This window comes from Gorilla gorilla, chromosome 1, assembly GCF_029281585.2.
Source record: "Gorilla gorilla gorilla isolate KB3781 chromosome 1, NHGRI_mGorGor1-v2.1_pri, whole genome shotgun sequence".
In the NCBI taxonomy this organism is placed as follows: Eukaryota; Metazoa; Chordata; class Mammalia; order Primates; family Hominidae; genus Gorilla; species Gorilla gorilla.
In genome coordinates this window covers 170272614-170289155 of record NC_073224.2, presented here as the reverse complement: position 1 = coordinate 170289155, position 16542 = coordinate 170272614, and the positions used below count along the sequence as shown (strand labels likewise).

General features: G+C 35.0%; 1 protein-coding gene across 3 annotated transcripts in view; it reads left to right on the top strand.

The window, feature by feature from the left end:
• Positions 1-16542, top strand: part of LRRC7 (leucine rich repeat containing 7) — a 570226-nt gene that overhangs the window by 136348 nt on the left and 417336 nt on the right. The gene's annotated exons all lie outside the window — the stretch shown is intronic.

Here is a 16542-nt window from a genome sequence, read left to right as displayed (position 1 = left end):
TAAGTTATTTACATTTTTATAACAATATCCGAAAACAAAGCATTGTGTTTTATTTTCTGCAACTTTGAACACCTTCTAGTCAAAAGCAAAACCAAATACTTCCTTTTTAATTTTAAAAGCAAAAATACATGTGACATTTGTGCCACTTGGCCACATGCCCAGAGAACGAATAATGTTACCTATCTGCTCGTGGGTCATCACACACCGTATTTAATCAAGAACATATTTTCACCTATAGTATTTGACATGTCACATGCCTATCAGTTTACTGTCAAGCAAGACAGAACACATCATCAAGTGCATCAGTTCTTACTGCTCTCTTTTGGAACACAGCACTGCAGATGACAGTAAACATGACAGCTTTTGTGATCAGCAACATTTTTGTGGCATCTTGTTATTAATAACACTTTGGCTAGACAGTATTTCCAGGGATAATCCATGGTAGAACAATCGTTCCTGCATCATTGACCGCAAAATGATTTTTAAGCCTTTCCTGAGGCTTTTTCTTTTCAGATTTTTTTTCTCTCTTTGGCCAAACTCTTAACTAACTTTGTTATAAAATTAATTGGGAAGGGGACAAAATGGGAAAGAGACCATTAAGACTAACTTTTTAATTCTTGACATGGAGGCTATTCAGCAACTTTTAAGAGCCACAATGTGTATGGAGGTATCCAATCAAGAATAAGTGTGGTAGAGAGGCGGACCTAAAAGACAAATATAAATGATGGAAAAATGATTTTTGATTGAATATGTAATTCCAGCACTTTGGGAGTTTATTATTAAGATGAATATTTTTGATGAGATGCGAAATATAGATAGTATCCTAGGCACAAAATAATATTACTTAGTAGCCATAAGGACTTTTATGTGTTTTTTTCTTTAATCAATAGCAGTCAGGAAAGGGTGAGCAGTTTTATGACAAACCATTATTCAGATGTGTTTTCCTCTCCTAGGATCAATTGCACTGTTTATTACATGGATGTAATTAAGCAAAGTTCAGCAGGTGACTTGTTCTCTGGCTTACTGATCTGTCTGCAGAGTCCAGCCTTTAATTACTTAATGTTTTTAGTTCTTATGAGACCCTAGAACAGTCTGAAGAGAAAACAGTAAAATTTTATATGAATTTTACCTCAAAATACATTTTACTTTTACATCAAACAATGAAAACACATTTCACTTTTACCTTGTCCTGACTTATTTTATCTTGAAAAATTTCACAGGACTGAGTCTCTCCTGGGATCATTTTCTTAAATTATAAGTAGTAAAATTAAATAGATTATTTACTTTCAACAATTGTTCAATATTTCAAGGTAAAAATAAATCTAGTTTTACTTCATTTCATAAAAGTAATACTATAGTTTTACATTTCTATGACAAATCTAAGTATTTTAGATAAATTTTTAGATTTCCTAGAACTAATTTACTCTAAGACTTAGCAAAATTTTGTTTCATTTCATATTTTTATTCAGAGTAATGGAACCATGAGAATTGAGGAAGAAGATTGTATTACACTTATACTGTACTAGCTGGCTAGTTTATCAAAGGAAATATTACTTTAGAGCTATTTATAATTTGTATTATTACATATCTATATATCTATTCTAAGAACAAATTTACATTTCTGATCTATAAATCAGAAATTAGGAAACCTTCAACAGTTACGTAATTGTTGCTTCAAACTCATAAGTTATTTAAGTATGTTTGCCGGTGTGTGTACATATAGCATGTATATGATGTTTATATTAATATGTATTTGCTTCACTTTGAGGTTTGCCTTTTAATTAACAATCCTTCCTAGTTAAAGAATATCAACAAAAAAGTATGCATAGGTAGATAGTGCAGATAATAATGTAGTCAACTTTATCACTGTTCTTTATTTTATCTAAAGCGTTTACCATTTCTTTCAGAAACTTGAAAAAGGATTTGGTCAGCGTTCTTATTTATAGGTGTTCTAGGTTCCAAGATACATACATCAACAGATTAAATACCTTTAAGATTTTTGTAACAAAATTAATGTGCTTCTTTGTAACAGATAAAGAAAATTTATAACCTATACTTTTCCTTCATTGCCTGTCTTCCAGGAACCACAAATATACAGTTGGTGCTAAGTCACAATAGATATATAAGTTTTGTGATAAGTTATCTTTTTCTTTTCTTTTTTAACTTAAAACTAGTTTATAAAAGACTTTTTTTCACTTAAAACTGGTTTTTGTCTATCTTTTATTATGTCTCTTCAATTTTTTGAAGGAGATAAAGGGAAATACAATTATAACAAAATAAAATGTCTGTTTGTGTGTACACTTTATTCATTAGTTCAGTAGGCAGTTACCGACCCCATGATATGTGCACAGTTTTTAATTAGGTGCTTTACGTAGACTGAATCTCTTCTGATCTTAAGGAATAATCCATCCAGCTTCCATTTCCTCATCAATAAAATGAGAAATATATTACTACTTCCTAGTGACTTCCGTTGTAAGTTTTTAATGTTCTAGAATGGCTTTTGTATATGGACTATTTATGGCTATTCACAATTTTTAATTTTTATTTCATGAAAGTTAACATTTTTAACTGAAATCTAGTATTTTAGTATGTCTACAGGAACATACTAAATTATTATTCTGTTTATGATCAGTTTTAATAATCACTTTATAACTTTATTATTTCCAGACTTTGTTAAAAAATCTTTTATTTCTTCATAAATCTAATACATTGTATCTATTTATTAAGCACTTCAAGCCCAGATATAACAAGCAAAATATCCCCAAGGACTAAAACCACTCTTGTAAATCTAATCAATTATATGTATAAATATAGTAAATTTCAAATTATCTTAAGTATTACAATTGTTAGCCAATGAAATAAAATTCTCCTACATATTTCAACTACAAATCAAAATTCAATAATTTATTTCTCATTTCATTTGTAATCACATGTCCTCATACCCTAAAACCAAATTCCTTTAAATATTATGAACACTTTAAAACACCATTTATAGATTTGTTCCTACATTAAACCCAAAATTATTTCTGTAAAATGTTTTCTTTATTATCTCAATTTCTAATTTGTAAACTTTCCCAATATTAGAAAGACACTGTTACCCACTTCTTCTTACACAACATTTACCATTGTAATAATAAGTAATCCCCAAAACTCAGTGTTTACAACAACAAAAGTTTATTTTTCACTACAATTACTTGGCTCCATATTGGCTAGGGCTCTGCTCTACCTTCTCTTTGTTCCAGAATTTAGAAAGAAAATGAAGCCCACAGCTGTGATTTGCCACAGAGGGAAGAGGACACTGGTAGAAGCACAGCAGAGCTCTTAAAGCTTCTCCTTGGCGTGTATTCTATTAGCCAAAGTGAGTTGCATTGTCTTGCTAACATCATTGGGACAGGATGTGTAATCCTTCTGTTGAAGTCAAAATAAAACATAGAGATAGGCCTCTAAATTAAACATTTTCTTTGAGAGTCACAGACTTGCAATCCAGGGCATACACACAGATGAGGGTTATCTTCAGTATGTCTGAAGAACAAAGAAAAGGTTTAGAGTTTTATTAAAAAGAGAAGCGTTTTGGAAGAAATCTTGACATTAGAGAAGAGTGGTAAGTGAGGATGGTAGGTAAAACTAGCTCTAGAGTCATGGCAGGTTGTTTCAGTAGCTACTACATAAAACTGGTATTTGGGTTACAGGAGGCCATTTCAGCAGCTGGGCTTGAGAAAAACTCAGTTATTGAAGATGGTGCTATATGCCCCAAGTGTTTTATCTCCCAGGCCCCTAGACTCTGATTTTGGACATGACCAGAATGACCTAATTTGTATGGTTAATTTTTAACACTCCCAGAGGTAGGAACATCCATACAGATGAGCTTGATAGTATAAAGAAATGCTTCAAATATTTTTGATCCATCAATGCATTCTACCACATCTTCCCTCCAAAAAATAAATGGTCATATCATTACCTGATTATTTCTTATATGAATTTGTAACCTAGCACACAGGATGCAACTCTCTTCTTTTGGTAATTTCTTTGCTGCCTGATTGAATGCTGAATTATTTTCATGCATTTGTCTGGCTCTATATTCAAGTTAATGGCCTTGTCTTGAGGCTTAAATTAAATAATGTAAATGAAAGCATCTACACACCCTTAGCAAATATAAGTAGGTGTGTATTATTTCTTGTTCTTTTGTTTCCAGCTTCAACTTTACTGATTCCATTTTGCTTACATAGTTCTGTGGTTCTTGTTCAGGTCCAACTATCTTGAGCAAAATCACTCACCTGTGCATAGATAAGAGGAATTTTGCTGTCCTGTCCTCAGTTACTCTTGAGTGTTCCAGTCATTTTGACCTCAGAAACAGAGTCTAGCATTCGTCACTTACACCCAACCTTCTGACAGCTCTAGAAATTATATTCTCATTCATGCAGCCTTTTCACATTGGACTTTTTAGAGACTAGATCACACTGTTTTCTCATAGTACACTAATTGTTGACAATCAACAACCTGCAAGTCATTTTCACACATGGCCTTAAGAAATATTTCATTCATCCTATAATGTATTTGTGTACTGTTTTTTTAAAGCTGCAAGACGAATCTAACTAGCCTGATTATAGAAGGATTTGAAAGTCAGGCAGAGGAGATAAGATTTAATGATGTAGGAAATAGACAATAATTGAGTTTCTGAGGCAGGAACACAGCATGGTGTCATTATCACAGTGTGGTAGAGTATGGGATTTATGTCAGACTTTCCTGTATTGGAATTCTGTCCCCACCAATATGGCCACAGCTTCCCACCCATTAACGAAGAACACACTACCTGTGTCATAGAGATGTTTTTATTCATTGATTCAACAAATCTCAAGTGGTTCCTACTTTGTATTCGATGTTGATGAATAAAATAAATTTGGTTCTGGGCCTTATGATGCTCACAGTCTAATGACAAATACAGAAAATATACAAAAAAGGATAAAATTACCAGTAGAGAATTGTGATAAGGAATCAGAAGGAAAGAAACAAGTTTTAGAGTGTGGTAGGATGTGTCTTTAAGTTGAGCAGTAAGGGAATTAAGGGTCTAAAATGATGATGATTAATGAGGAATAAATAAACAAAAGTTTCTGTAGCTGTTGAGAATCCTCCCATGTCCATTTGATCCTTGTTATTCCAGTCATGCCATGGCATGTAAGTGCAGGCACTGTCATATCTGCCTGAGAACAGTCTTTCAGCTTGTGTTCAGTGCAGCCTGTAAGTACAGAGGAGAGAATGCCCCCAGATGCAGCCTTCCATTATTGACAGATGGGAGTAGAAGAATAGATAGCCAACCCTCTTCATCCCTCTGCTGAGTCACCCTGAGGCATATTCCACAGTGTCTGTCAGCATCTGCCCGCAGAATAGAGCCTCAGTTACCCAGACTGGTAATCTGCTTTATTACGCGCCAATTTCTGGCTTCCTTTCCTTCCCTGTTTTATTTCTTTACTCTTTTATTGGTGTTTCCTGGTATTCCCTCCCAAAAAAATTATTTATTCTCAACTCTGTCTCAGGCAGTCTGAGGCAGGGGAAACCAACCTGAGAAAGATATAATCTCTAATCACCTAGGATAATATCTAGAATAAAATATGCATTCAGTAAATGCTAATTTTCCTTTTCCTCACTCTTGTTTCCTTGCCCCCAAGTCAAACATGCATAATAAAAATATTTTAGAAAGTCATCTCTAGACTAGATTATAGTCTTGGAGGTAGGTAAAGTTAGAGTCATAGAGACTCGTGAGGAAGCAGACTCTTGCTTTAGAACTAATGAAGTGCGATAAAGACCCAGACAGACCAAGGTGAGATGCAGATTTCATTTTGTTATAATGGTCAGTTTATGACTCCTCTGTATCCTTCACTGCACATTATATACTCTGCTGGACCACATGGTTCTAAGGGGTGGTATAAAAGAGTATTCGTTTTGCAAAGAAACCCTTGAGTATCCTTTATATACACTATTAGGCTAACAAAAGTAGGCTGAGAGATCAGTCATGTTCAGTAAAATTGGTCAGAGCTTCACCAGTCCTTCTGCCTTATCTGGCATTCTTAGAAGTACCAAGTGGAAATGTAGAAGGGCCTCTGATGTCCATCAGCACCCTTAAAGCCACAATATATACATATGATGCATAAAACCTAAGTAAAAACAATGTGTTTGCTATATATATAAGTGAATTTTCAAGTCAAGTATTTCTGTCTTCTCTTCCAATTCATTTCCCACCTTTAAGCTATCCTTCAACAGTCCCTATTGGCTGTTGTAAAATTTAAAAATTAATTTCCTACCAGACTCTACAAGGACTGATCTCCCCCATCTATTACTGAAACCCCCTCCTTCATGCTTAGTAGGCTTAGGCATACTGACCATCAGGTTCCTTAAAATATGCCACATACCTTAGTGCCTTTTTGAACGTTGTTTCTTCTCCCAGAATTTTCTTCCTTTGGGTGTTCACTAAAATGTTACCACCTCATTGAGGTCTTTATCTGAGAAGATATGTCAGTTAGTTATTACTGTAATAGTGTGTATATCAATAACAAAATTCCTGTGGTGTGCAATTCTAAACATCTATTTAGGCCAAATGTGTGAGCATTGGTTGGGGGCCTGATGGTAAGGATAGACTTCACTCAGTGGTTGTGCTGATCTCATATGGGCATGTTCACGTCTGGAGGTCAGCTGATCTAAGGAGTCTCTGTTGGTACAACTCTGCTCCATATGTCGCTCATATTCCTCCTAGGACCAGTGGGCTAACCTGGACAGGTTTCTTTTATAGCCTTTATGTGTGGCAGAAATGGAACAATGTGAGCAGAAACACACAAGACCTTTTAAGGGATAAATTGAGAACCGGTCCACCATTACTTCCACCTATTTTATTGACTAAAGCAAGTCACAAAGCCAAACCCAACCAACATCACTGGTATATTCCTTCTATGAAAATAAGGGGGGGGATTAAATATTTCTGAAATATTATCCAATCTACTACAAAAAGTCTCCCCTGTTACTTCAGTTCAGAGCACTCAGATTGTTCCCTTCAAAGCAATTGTATTTTCTGTAACTATTTGGTTAGTGTCTGTCTTGCTCATGAAACTTTGTATTAGACAGGAAAGAATAGACTATGCAGTGGTAAGAAATTAAACTCCAAAATTAAACTCCAAAATAACATAGTAAAGTTTATTTCTCCTTCATGTCACAGTTCAGTGCAGATTGAGAGGCTCTCATTTGTAGCTATGCCAACTGGGTATTTGCAGCTTACCAGGGAAACAGAGGATAAAAAGATCACAAGATTATATTTTTCCAGGGTCAGGCCTAGAAATATTTTTTATTATGTTCACCCATCATTGACCAGACTTTCAGTCACATGGCCACAGTCTAGCTGTAGTAGGAGGTGGGGGCAGAAAGAATCAATCTTCTTATGTACTAGGGGAGAAAAATTGGTGTGGTGAACACAGCTTTGTTTTTGTCAGGACTACGGGGTCTTTGATGACAAGAGTCTTCTCTAGCTCCACAGCGCCTAGCAAATGAAGCTCTTAATTTGTTCAATGAATGAATGAATGCTATCTGACTCGAAAGTCAGGTTTTACATCTATGAAAAGAGAATAAAGATACATGCCTAACAAACAGAATCATTACCAAGATTTAAGAAATACTCTGTATGATAGAGAGTTGTGTTATAGGAAAGACGGACTCTCTGGGGCCTCTTTCAGTTTATGACTTCACTTCTGTTTCAAAAATGCATAAGAAATATTGAGTATGAGTTATAGTTTGTATTAATGAAAAATTATTGATTTATGCAACTATGTGTGTGGATATAGGAAGCAAGACTTTTTAAGTTTATTTCTTATGATAATGGTAGGGAGAGGGAAAATTATTGATTTATACAACTATGTGTATGGATATATGAAGCAAGACTTTTTAAGTTTCATTTCTTATGATAATGGTAGGGATGATCTAGAAAAAAAGTCAACCGGTGTGGTGTCTTACACCTGTAATCTTAGCACTTTGGGAGGCCAAGGAAGGTGGATCATGAGGTCAGGAGATCAAGCCCACCCTGGCTAACAGAGTGAAACCCCATATTTACTAAAAATACAAAAAAATTAGCCAGGTGTGGTGATGGGTGCCTGTAGTCCCAAGGTACTTGGGAGGCTGAGGCAGGAGAATCACTTGAACCCTGGAGGCGGAGGTTGCAGTGAGCCAAGATCACGCCACTGCTCGCCAGCCTGGGCGACATAGCAAGACTCCGTCTCAAGAAAAAAAAAAAAAAAGAAAGAAAGAAAAAGTGTCAAGACAGGATACCCAGAGCAGAGAAAGGCAGAAACAGTGGCCCAGTTTAGCTCAGAGTCTTCACTACAGCTTCAGGGCTTCCTTCTCTTGCCAGCAGCAACCAGCAAATGTCTATTCCTCCCTGTAGGGTTTACAGATTTGGAGATGGGTGCATGTTTAAAGGTAACAATGAAAGCTTTATAGATATCTACAGTCTCTGTTGTTTTCATTTTCTGTCTTTTTCTTACTGGGCTTAAGGCAAAACCATGTGCATGAAAGAAACTTGAAGAATCTTGGTTTTGTTTCCTGAAATTTAATTAAAATGTATTAAAGTGGATAAAATGCTTGGAATATCTAAGGCAGTGACCCATCAGAAGCCCTTTATGAACCCCTAGATTGTACTGAGTGGCCCTCTTCCGGATTCCTATGATACAATGTGTACACATCCAAAATAGCACTTCTCAGATTATATTTAAATCTGTTTTAGATCCCTGCCCCTCAAAGATAAGCTCTTCTGCAGGGCTTATTCATATTGCATCCCAGAGCCCACACTGACTAGATAACCAGAACTTAGTCTCAATTTGGAATTATCTTTTCCCTTTTAGTTTCTGAAGACATTTATATATAGACTTTAAAGACCTGCTTTTAAATTCAAGTGACTCCTAGGGCTTGCTGCAAAAACATTCTTTGCTCCACCCAGATCTCACAAGTCCAGTGTTGAGTGTATGGCCTCATGCTTTCTGGAAAGCCCTCCAACTCTGATTCTTACAGGTTGAGCAGCTGTAAGATGTAACAACAAATCCTAATGAATCTCTGAAGATATTGGTGACCTTCAAAATATAGTAAATTCTCCCTTGCTGAGGATGGCTGTGGTGTAATTTTTCCTAAAATGATAAACTGAGTGTGGCTGTTTAAAATTTCTGTCAACCTGTAATTCAATCTAAATATGCTCTCTGTCATAATTGTTGCTTGGAGTAATGCTTATCACATTTCTTTGATATCCAGTGCCTGTACTTCAACAGCTCCTAGCACATTGTTGGCACTAAATAATCAATGACTGTTAGTGATCATGTCACAAAACACTAGAGAACATTGACCACGAGACTGAGTTAAAGTTCTTAGCCAATTCAATATCTGTTTCAAAGCATCCTTGACATTTCAAATCCCCTGAATTTTTCATTTACTCAGTAATTGAAAACCTAAATCTAAAACTGTGGTATTATCACAAGTGCCCACTGCACCCTCTGGATTCAAAAGGTTAATTTTAATGAACTTTTAAACATTTGCATTAGGCAATTTCATTTAAATATAATTGAAATGTGAAGCTGGGTAGTTGTAGTGCTTGGCATTCAAATCTGGCCTATTTACCGTGTCGTCATGGCTCAAGTGCTGTAGCAACACTTGATAAATATTACAGTGTCTAGAGTCATAAACACTGATTATAAGCATAACTGAACAAGGTCTTTGCCCATGGGAAACCATGTTTTAAGTAGGAGCTTGTACCCTAAGGACTTTTAACCGTACTTTCCACTTTTGAGTAGCATGTCGGAGGCAGGTCAAACTGGAGTCAAATGCAGCTTGGGCCACAGAAAGATGTAGAAAGTTCAGGAAGTATATGCTGGTGAGAATTAGCATGTACCTAATACGCACAATGAGTGGGGGTCTTGTGTCATCATTTACATATAATCAAAGCACTGCATGAGGAGATTGTATTTCAAAAATTTTGACTAAAAATCTAGAAACCAGAAATGCCACTAAAAAGAGTTATGGCCCAAAGCAAGGAGCCTTTCAAAAGGCTTTCAAACAATACTTTCATATATAAGTTATCTCATAAAGTCGTTTAAAATAGACTTTAACCTGGAGGCTCAGTCACTCAGCCAAATGTACCCCCAACCAATGAGGACAGTGGTAGCACTGAGAAAAAGAACACACACACACACACACACACACACACACACACACACGTGCGCACGCACAAGTGCTTTAAAATTTAATTTTTTAAAGTGTTTTATTTAGGAAAAAAAGGGCCAGGTGCAGTGGCTCACGCCTGTAATCCCAGCACTCTGGGAGGCCGAGTCGGGCAGATCACCTGAGGTCAGGAGTTTGAGACCAGCCTGGCCAACATGGCAAAACCCTATCTGTACTAAAAATAGAAAAATTAGCCAGGCTTGGTGGCGGGCACCTGTAATCCAAGCTATTCAGGAGGCAGAGGCAGGGAGAATTGCTTGAACCCAGGAGGCAGCGGTTGCAGTGAGCCAAGATTGCGCCATTGCACTCCAGCCTGGGTGACAGAGCGAGACTCCATCTCACAAAACAAACAAACCAACAACAAAAAAAGAACCATTAGGGCTAGTATTCTGGTCTCTATTATAACCAAAAGTTATTTTTATTTCTTCTTTCAGCATTAAAAATGTAATATCACTAGTGACTAAGTGCATTTGGTCTCTTATAAAAGAATAATAAAATACTGTGTTTAAAAGTATGTGTGCTTTGCTGGCTTTATTTCTCTTGTATGAAGGAGTGGGGTGATGATGTCCATATTGCATTAGCCATGGAAAGGCCCAATTTCAGCTATCTGCAAAGGAAAAAAGCAAGTCTATGCATACTTAAAATAATAACTGCTGCCTATGTAACACAAAGATCTGTTGTTCTAAATTTAGCCACATATTCCCTCCAGTGTATTGAATGGCGAATCTCCCTGAACGTGGAGGGGCACGTTTTGTTTTCAACAAAATGACAAGATTACAGACAACAAGAATGTAATAGTTTATTTTTAAGATATCACTTTCATGGATACTGTAATAATATATTTTAGGCATATAATTTTATCTATTGTAATAAAAAATAATAATAACAAATACCCTTCTTCTAAGGAGAGTGTTTGCTCTTAAGAAGAACTTATTTTAAGGCCAGGCACGGTGGTTCATGCCTGTAATCCCAGCACTTTGGGGGGCCAAAGCAGGGGGCTCACTTGAGCCTGGGAGTTCCAGATCAGCCCAGGAAGCATAGTAAGACTTGGTCTCTCAAAAAAAAATGTATATATATATATATATGTACATTTTATATATATATATTTCATATATATATATATAAAATTAGACAGGTGTGGTGACCTTCACCTGTAACCTCATCTACTCTGGAGGCCGAGGTTGGAGGATCACTTGAGCCTGGGAGGTCAAGGCCACCAGTGAGCCGTGATTGTGCCACTGCACCCCAGCCTGGATGACAAAGTGAGACCCTGTCTCAAAAACAAACAGAAAGAGCTTATTTTACCTTTTTTTTTTTAACTATGAGATGTTAAGTTTGATGATTACTGCCATTTTACAGAAAAAGAAATTAAATTATCTGATTCCTGTTTTCTAAGTTGTAGGCCTATGCTACATCAAATGGTATTTAATCAGACTGTTGAATGACTGTTTCCTTAATTTCCAGCTACGTTTATGATCATTTCAGCTAAACCTTAGTTACTTGAATTACACAGAGTTGGAATCTGCATGGCATCTCGTATGAAACTGATCAAAGGGTTTGAATTCTGGGGAATAGAGATAATTGTTTAACATTAATACAGACTTTTGCCCCAAATAAGAATTTCCAGTCACAAAATGTTAATCACAATAGCTGAATGCTTGTGTATCAGACACCTAAGAGCTTTGCTCAGAAAATTTACCCAGTAATCTTGCTAATTCCTGGGACTCTCTTCTTCTCTCTCTCCTTATTCTGTCTCTTATTAATCCCAAAGCTAAACTCATCCAGCACCCTAATAACAAATATTTTGTACAATTTGCAAAAAGAGTCACATGCAGAGAGGTATGTTATATGGACTGGCCACAGCCTAACACCAATTCACCTTGCTCTCCAGGCCTTCCCTCTTCCCGGAATGAGATTCTCCTTCTGCCACTCCCAGACACACTCAACTCCCCTGAGTTACTTCTTCTACACCAAGAGGACATACTGAGGAATTTTTCCAACAATATCTAGTCTCCCTCTAGGAGGAAATTTCTTACCAACAAAAATTTGTCCAGTTTAATACATAAGCAATATTTATCAAAATTTTTAAAAGTATGAAGTGCTTATACTCTACAATATACCATCCCTGAAGTTTGTTGAAATGCAAAGATAAATCATGGAGGAAAGCAGCTTATGAAAAAGTTACAGTTTAGTCATTTGATGTGATGAAACATAAATAATTAGAATCTATTGAAAAGTGTTATGAGAGGAAATGAGAAATGGCAATTAAGAGGACAGTGAAATATTACATACAATTGAAAGGAATCAGGAAAGGCTTCCTGGAAGAGGAAGCTCGTTATCTGGACTTTGATGAGAGTGATGAAACCACAGACAGAAATCAGTAGAAGGGCAGTCCTAGCGGGAGGAACAACATGAACAAAGATGTAGTGGGGGCCAGGGTGGGGAAGATTCCACCAAGTGTTTCAGTCTTCCTGGTTCATAAAGTATGCATTGAAAAACTGTTGTGGGTAAAGTCAGGGGCAGAGAATCACTTTTTAACTTGAATAGCAAGATTAGGCATCTGATTTTTTTTTAATTCTGTGAACAGTGGCAAGACCAGAAGGAGCATTTTTACCACGTTAAAACCGTAATTTCTATCTCACTTTAATAATGCATTTATTATCAGGAAATTATGTCTGCCTAAACACACCATTTGCTAAGCTTTATTGATTCTAAGACTATGCATTTTGTGCAAATGAAGAATTGTATCAATTAAACATAATCTTCAGCATTTTATCTTCTATTTATATATTGTCACCGTAGCTTTTATTTTCCAAAATATCCTTTAGAGTTCCAAATTCAAGAAAAGATTTTAGTATCTAAGTCATATTGTGTAAATTGGCTTGTTTAAGTAGATCTTGAAGTTTGCGGCCTTTTGGTTTCCTTTTTTAAATTTTTAATAGAACCATTGCACTAAGTAATAATGATAATCAATCCTCCCTTTAAGACTTTTAAGACATACCAGGCCCTGCCTGACTCTGGACATGAACTAGGTACTTCTCTGTCCCACTGATAAATGGAAATTCTCTATAGTCCTGACTTACACGTTTAATGATTATATAGAGAGTCTTGGGTTTTACAGATATAGATATAAAGGCTCTATATTGAGTATTCAAATTAATAAATTTAAAGTACATTTTCTTTTTTATTTCCCATATCAACCATGGGATAATAAATGTATAGAATACAAATTGCAACACCAAGTTAATATGTTTATCTCCATCAGTCTCATGCAAGTCACTTTTCTAAAATACACTTAATTAGAAATGCATCTGGGGATTTTGGGCTCAATTATTTTAGTTATAATGTACTGAATACATTAAGCTATGACTATATGCACATATAATAACTAACAATGTCAAAGCATTTAGTTTTGTTTTAATTATCACTGGGAATCACCAAATCAGTGTTTAAGGTATAATAGCAAGATATAAAATTTTATCGATTCAGAATAATTAGAGGAGAAGGCAACTCTAACCTGTATGAATCTAAATTATAAAATATTTTTAAAATTTTTTTATAAATTCAAGATAAGGAAAAATACATTTTACATTTATTATTTAGTTATTAGAAATAAAATAGGCAAGAAGGAAAAGCACTGTACAAAGCATTTTTGCTTAAAGTATTGCATTAAGGAAGAATGTTGGACAACAGTATCATCCTTTTATTCCACCCTGGATTTATATACCCACAGCTCTAATGTTTAGTGGCAGTGTTTGTGGAATTATTCTTATAGGATATGTAACCTGACAATTAGGGAAGCATCTAATTAAGCTCTTCACATTCCATTCTTGCTTATTATGTTCATTTAGATGCATTTGTCAATTTATAATTGCAGTTAATTGAAATTTTTTAAATTTTCTTTTTTTTTAAGGAGCCCGCTACATGAAAAAAAATGCAAGTCAAAGTGGTCACAACCTAGAAGTCTGCAGAGACAGGAATAACTAGCAAGTAGATACTATATTATTTTACTATGCTTAAGTATATAGAATTCAGTAGTGTTATGGGAATTTTACTCTATAATTACCAAATAGTCTTGTAATTTTAAATTTATACTTAGCAGTTTTCATGTTAACCTATATCACATCACAAAAATAATTAGGAAGAAACATGGTAACTATGAATCTCAGGAAACTCATTTTCTGTCAGTAATAATGAAATTACTTTTATAAGAAACATGAATTTAAATACTGTGTCCTCTCTCAGGTCTTATTTTTGGAGCCCCTAATTCAATACTTATTCCTTCATAAAAAGAGTAAATGAATCTGCCTATGTCTTGTGACATATTTATCCACTGTGTAAATGCATTGATTCCTCTCATAAGCCATTCATAAATATTATTTTATAATAATGCTTCTAAGAAATAAAGTGAAATTATATTCCTTTTTGAAGGTTACATTTCAAAAATTCAAGGTGATATCAAATGAAATCCAGGCACAAAGCGGGAGCTTTGCATTTATCAGTATTTCCTGACATTTTCAAGAAATGAAATAGGAGGTTCAATGATAAAAGCATGCAATGTTTAGATAAATGGATAAAAAATGAACTTAAGAATGTGGGAAGAGTAAATAAGATTATTTGAATAGCAAGAAGAATCTTTGAAAATCTCATTGCTCCATATTAAAGTGGTCAGAGTTGATTCTTTATCCACAAATGTATCTTGAAAATTGTAATAGAATCAGAAAATACTAAAGCTAAAAGGATTTTAGAAAGTATTTACATAAATATTTCATTGGTATGGAGAAGGGAACTAAGTTTGCAATTAAAAACTGATTTTACATGTATATCTACATATATACATATATACATACTTTTTTTCAAGATAGAACTTAATACAGCTAGTTCTTAATTTAATAGGACTTATTCAATAGTAATGATTAAAATATACATGCAAACAAAAATGTATACAAAATGATGGCAGTATCCATAATCAAAATTTTGTGCATAAATGTTTTATATTTAAAATTTTATAGTAGTAGATATTTCTATAACCACAGAAAATGTGTAAAATTGTGTTTCAATTGCTTAGCAGTACAGATTCCAAAAAAATTATATAAACCAACAGACATTTCTTCCTTTTCAATCTTCTTTGATGGCTTTATGAATGACAGGTCATGAATGATAAATACTTCACAGATAACTCTATCATATATTTATACAATTGGAACCACACATTTTGATAAGAAGAATACTAAGCAATGACTCAATAGAGATGAAATACATTTTTATAATGAAAATTATTAGTCCTTAGTGTATTTGATTTATAAAATTAGACTCTTCATCTTAGATTGCCATAAAGTGGCACACGCTTATCCTATGAGGGGGTGGAAAGGCAAGCACCTTCAAAATTCAAAGTTCAGTTGGGCCAACTTCATATTGAAGGAGGGAAAATTGTAAAACTGTGTTTATAGATACCTTGATAATAGTCAGTATTAGCTTTCGCTGAGAAGGAACTCTAGAAGGCCATAATTTAAAAGATATTGGAACATGAAAGAAAGAAAGAAAGAAAGAAAGAAAGAAAGAAAAAGAAAGAAGAAAGAAAGAACAAAGAAAGGAGGGAGGGAAGGAGGGAGAGAAAGAGAGAAAGAAAAGAAAGAAAGAAAGAAGAAAAAGAAAGAAGGAAGAAAAAGAAAGAGAAAGAAAGAGGAGGGAGAGAAAGAAAAGAGAGAAGCAGAGACTAGAAAGAAAAAGAAGAAAGGAGAGAGAAAGAAATGAAGAAGTAAGAAGAGAAAGAGGAGAGAAAAAGAAAAAGAAAGAAAGAAAAAAGGAAAGAAAGAAAAAGAATGGAAAAGAAAGAAAAAGAAAAGGAAAGAAAGAAAGAAAGAGAAAAAGAGAGAGAGAAAGAAACATTTGGTAGCAATATGAGACTAGACTGCAGGGAGTTTGGTGCTGGGAAACAGGGAAATCAATGGCTTGTTGTAAGCCAGGCTCAGGAATGTGGTAGAGATAGAGAAGAGAAGAAGAACTTGATTTGAAAGGAATATCTTCTTTGCCAGATTCCACAGCAACTTCGTTTGTGATCTCATTATTTGAGACCTGGAACACTAAAAGAATAACAGTTAACTTCAATAGAGGATATTAAAACGGTAACTGTAGCTTGGAACATAACATTCGTATGTCTCCTGCGTAGCAAAATGGGGGATGATCACAGGGATAGTGAAAACACAGAACTGGAGCTCTGGGATTGGGTAAAGCATGGGTTGATCTATTTGAATAGAGATGCTGATAGAAGCTGCCAGAATTTTATCAGGCAAAAAAACGTACTGA